This window comes from Melospiza melodia, chromosome 2 (assembly GCF_035770615.1).
Source record: "Melospiza melodia melodia isolate bMelMel2 chromosome 2, bMelMel2.pri, whole genome shotgun sequence".
NCBI lineage: Eukaryota > Metazoa > Chordata > Aves > Passeriformes > Passerellidae > Melospiza > Melospiza melodia.
Genome location: NC_086195.1, coordinates 2,553,402 through 2,558,685, shown reverse-complemented (window position 1 = coordinate 2,558,685; position 5,284 = coordinate 2,553,402). Strand labels below are relative to the sequence as shown.

At 51.9% G+C, this 5,284-nt stretch overlaps 1 long non-coding RNA gene across 1 annotated transcript; it reads left to right on the top strand.

Annotated features, from left to right (window-relative positions):
* The first annotated feature begins 2,285 nt into the window (after positions 1-2,285).
* Positions 2,286-4,623, top strand: LOC134415050 (uncharacterized). The gene is made up of 3 exons (XR_010026905.1): positions 2,286-2,409; positions 2,891-3,020; positions 3,099-4,623. It is a non-coding gene; the product is annotated as an uncharacterized LOC134415050 (long non-coding RNA).
* The last annotated feature ends 661 nt before the right edge of the window (positions 4,624-5,284 follow it).

The window sequence follows — 5,284 nt, the reverse complement described above, 5'->3', positions numbered from 1 at the left end:
CGCACCGGGACACACGCGCGGGTACTCGGGTGGAGCCCAGCGCGCATTTATTCCCGCGTGTAATGGCCATTTTACACGTTTGTGCACAAATACATTCGCACTTTCCCCTCGCACACGCCGGGGAGGGGCCGAGCTCCGCTGCTCCTCAGCCCCCGCCGGGCCGGGCTTAACCCCGGAGCTGCCGGAGCAGCGCTCGGGGGGAGATGGAGCAAAGGGAGAAGGTGCCGGGACCCCTCCCCGGAGGTCTCGGTGCCACCTCTGTCACCAAAGCCATGCCTGGTCCCTCGTCTTGTCCCCAGTGCGGGAATCAAGCCCAGCCCGGGCCGGGTCTAACCCGACGGGAGCCCTTGAGCAGCCTCTGGGGACACCGAGCCAGGCGTGTGCCCCTGTCCCAGGCGTGTGTCCCTGTCCCAGGCGTGTGTCCCTGTCCCACCCGCGCGGGGACACGGCCACAGCCCCCGAGCCAGCCCCGACACGCGTGGGGACCAAAGCAGCGAAGGAAGAGGGGACAAGGAGGGACACGGAGGGACAAGGAAGGACAAGGGGGGAGCAGGAGGGACACGGAGGGACACGGAGGGACACGGAGGGACACGGACGGACAAAGAAGGACAAGGAGGGACAAGAAGGGACAAGGAAGGACACGGAGGGACACGGAGGGACAAGGAGGGACAAGGAGGGACAAGGACGGACACGGAGAGACAAGGAGGGACAAGGAAGTACAAGGACGGACACGGAGGGACACGGAGGGACACGGAGGGACACGGAGGGACACGGAGGGACAAGGAGGGACAAGGAAGGACAAGGAGGGACACGGAGAGACAAGGAGGGACAAGGAGGGGCAAGGAAGGGACAAGGAGGGACAAGGAGGGACAAGGAGGCTCCGCATCCCGAGGGGGATGGGGGACACAATGCCCCGCTCCTTAATCCCCGCGGGAGGCTTGGCCGGAGCGTTTGTTGCAGCCCTCCCGGGCCTCTGAAATGAATTATCCCGTGAGAGCAGCGAGAGCCCGGCCTGGCCATGCCGAGGGACAGACTCTGGAACCTGCCCGGGGCTCTGTAATTAATAATCCCATAGAGCAGCGAGAGCCCGGCCCGGTCACACCGAGGGACAGAGCGAGCTCTGGAACCTGCCCGAAATCCCGGGATGAAAAGCGGGCACCCGGCGGCACTTCCAGCCGGAGATGGGGGAGAGCAGAGCCCTGAAGGGTTCCTGGGCTGCCCCAAGTCCATCAGGTCAGGTATCCTAATCCAAATCCATCCCCCCAATCCATCCCCCCAATCCATCCCCCCAATCCATCCTCCTAATCCATCCCCCCAATCCGTCCTCCCAATCCATCCCCCCAATCCATCCATCCAATCCATCCTCCTTATCCATCCCCCCAATCCATCCTCCCAATCCATCCTCCCAATCCATCCCCCCAATCCATCCTCCTAATCCATCCCCCCAATCCGTCCTCCCAATCCATCCCCCCAATCCATCCATCCAATCCATCCCCCCAATCCATCCTCCCAATCCATCCTCCCAATCCATCCTCCTTATCCATCCCCCCAATCCATCCTCCTAATCCATCCCCCAATCCATCCCCCCAATCCATCCCCCCAATCCATCCTCCCAATCCATCCCCCCAATCCATCCTCCCAATCCATCCCCCCAATCCATCCCCCCAATCCATCCCCCCAATCCATCCTCCTTATCCATCCCCCAATCCATCCCCCCAATCCATCCCCCCAATCCATCCCCCCAATCCATCCCCCCAATCCATCCCCCAATCCATCCCCCCAATCCATCCCCCAATCCATCCCCCAATCCATCCCCCAATCCATCCCCCCAATCCATCCCCCAATCCATCCCCCCAATCCATCCCCCCAATCCATCCCCCCAATCCATCCCCCCAATCCATCCCCTCCCGCTCAGGTAGCGGCACCGGTTTTGCAGGGAATGGGTGGGATTTAATCTGGATTTAGGCTCGCAGGTCAAGGGAAGCCGAGCCAAAGGCGGAATGTTCGGGGTGTCCCGTTTATCCCTCCCGCGCTGCCCTTTTTATCTGCAGAACAGGGGAAAAGAGCAGCCCCGTGCCCCTCTCCATGGGGACACCTCTGCTGGGCACCTTGGACATGGAGATTTAACCCTCAACTGTGTTTTTATTTTCGTTTTAACCCAAGCGTGTTCCGGATGGGACTTTTTGCCGAGCAAAACAAACGAAAATTAATTTAGGGAAAAAAAAACCACCCAAAATCCAAAAACAACAACAACAACAACAACAACAACAACAACAACAACAACAAAAAAAAAAAACCAAAACCGAAAAACCAAAACCAGCCGTCGAAAAGAAACTTCTGCTTTTCGGGGAAATTCTCGAAATTCAATGAAACCTCTGCCCGACGCCGAAACTGGATGTATGAGCAGAGGTAAAAAAAAATATAATATATACATATAGTGGAAAATATTTTATTTATATATAGGTATATTTATTATTTTGCGGAAAATTAGCTGTATATCAAGGCAGGTCCTAACGGGTCCTATTCAACGAGCTCCGTGATCGCTAACCCCGAAAAGGAATTTATGTGGGACATTTCTGTGTCCTGTGAACAAAATATAGAGACAAACGACAGGGTGGTAAAGGAAACCGTGAGAGGAGAGTGTTGGACTTCCAAAAATTTGCGGTGGTTTGGAGAAAGGGCAGATTTGGGAATGTTTTCAACAGAAAAAGAGAAAATCCCGGTGCTGCAAGGGCGGCCCAAATGTACCGGGGTGGATTCGCTGTGCGCAGCTCGGGGAGCCCGAGGCGGCTGCAGGGAATTCCCTGCCGCCCTTTTCCTAAAAAACTCCTCGTCGGGGCGAAAATAAACCAGGAGAATAAATAAAACAATTTATTTCTTCAATATTCAGGCTACGTTTTCACGGATACCTTGTCGCGGAATCCTACACCGGGCGCGCACAGACCCCGCTGTTATTTAACAACATTTCCCCTTTGCTTGGAGGGGAAAACCCTCCAAAAGGGAAAGAGTTTCGTTCCCAGGTGAGCTGTGTAACAGAGGAACATTTCCAACCTTTTCCTTTTTGTTTTTTTTTTTTTATTTTTTTTTTCCCTTTCCAGTGTTTTCAACTGAGAGGAGACGGAAAACGAGAGGTGAGAACAAGCCCGTCCACCCCAAAACAAACTCTTTTCCTCCCATCCACCCCAAAACAAAAACACTTCTGGCATCTCCCTTTCTCGGGTGGGTGCCCCGTGCCTGGGTGGCCTCGGGATCAAGCCCGAGCCCCCAAGGGAGGGGATCCAACACCTTTTTTTGGGGCAATTCCGCATCTTCCAGGCGTGGGGGCGGCACCGCTCCCTTCCCATCCCTGCCCCTCCCGGGATCCCAAGGAATTCCCAGGGCCGCTCCAGCCGCTCTTTCCAGGCACAGGCAGCACGACGGGGGTTGCCATCATCCCCTGAAAATGTCCCTAAAAGCGCCACTTTTGCCCCCAAAAACCTGGCAGCGCGATTTTGGTGTTGGCGGAGTTTTCCTGCTTTATTTTTCTTTTTTCCCTCGGTGGAGGTTGGGGTAGGAAATTGGGGCAGCGGAGCCGAGCACAGAGCGGGGCTTAACTTTTATTCTGATGTGCTTAGCTGAAGCATGAACTGCGAGAAATCCCACCGAGCTCCTCAGGAAAGAAAACACCGTCAGGCATTCGAACATTTCCAGGCTGCGCCATCCGCACTCACCGCTCCCAGCGCCGATGGTCCCCGGAGGAATCGCCCGGATTTTATTTTTATTTTGTTTTTGCCCCGTAACCAGCGCTCCCAAGCGTGGCTGTGCACACACACACACACACGCAAATCCTATAAATGCTAATAAAACAGATTCCTCGGGATTTGTTCGACCATCCCGTGTTGATGTTCACCGGTGGTACCCGAGGATTGCCGGGGATGTGGAAGATTTTGGGATCGACCTTCTGGGGTGTGCCGCGTCCCTTCAGGCAAGGTGGGAGCCGTAAACATCGGGAATAGGATGGATTCGAGCTGAACACTTGAAAGGGGGAAAAAAGGAAGTGGAATCTCGGCGCTGGAATGATGAAACTCTGCAGAACGGAGGCCTCCGGCTGCAGGGGATCGTTTTCAGCTCCTTTCTGGAAGCTGTATCGCTGCTATTGTCCGACCTTTGCCGGCCACATGGGACGCGTTTGGCAATAGGACAGAAAATTATTTCTACTGGGCATGAACTGGAAATATCCAGCTGGGGCATGGATCCCATTTCTAATCAGGGTGGAGGGAAGGAAATCTCCAGGCTCTTTCTTGTTGTTGCTCAGACAGCATTTGGGGGGAAGTTGTCAAAAGCTCCTATCCAGAAAAAATACGGCTGTTTAAAAATGAAATAAGGATTGTGTTTTTTTTTTTTTTTAACCCTCCAAACGTGTAAATGTGGGGTTTTATTTTGCTGTCCTTGCTGCGGAAGGGGGAGAATGCTGTGACAGCACAGGCGTGCAGCTCTGCTGGAGCTGTCAGGCTTGATGGACTGATCCAAATGGATGATATTTGCAAAAAATATGCCCAAGTTAAAAACTCTCAGCGCTCATGTTCGGGTCAGGTTTTCAATTTCAGTTTTCTAAGGAGAATAAAGTTGTTTTGTTAAGGTCAACTTAAGTTTTTTTTCCCCCTCCACAACCGGAGCTGGAATTCGACGAATTTTCCGAAAGTATTTTCATAGGGCTCTGATAATTGGTATTAATTATGACACCCAAAGTTTCGTGACCAAACATTTGCTGCTGCTAATACGAGCTGCAAACCATATTTCTTTTGAGTATGGGAGATAGTTTAAAAGGCAAAAGCTGGGAATAGGAGAGGGAGTGTATCAATCAGGGAGAGGAAGCTTCTTGGCTGGGGAAACTGGAAAAAAACCTAGTGGGAAAAGCACACACTGGATCATTTTTACTCTATCTGTCTGAAATCCTTTGAACATTCTGAAAAGTCAATGTGAGTATTTTTATTTACTTTTTCAAAGTCCTGCTCAGAGATTTGTTTTCTCAGTGGTCCTTGGCTTATATGAGCAGTGTGACTAATCTAGTGGAGATGAATAATGGATCTGTGAGGAATAGAGGAATTCTGATTCAAAAACATTTCCCTCTTTTTTTTTTTTTTTTTTTTTTGGTGGTATTTTATGCTGCTTGGCATTCAGTACATTATATAATGACTGTCAGGAGGACTTTGGTAAAACTTGATGGTAAAGTTTATAAATACTTTAGTCATGATTTAGAAATGATGGATGGAAAACGTTATTTATGCATAATGCTATTTATGCC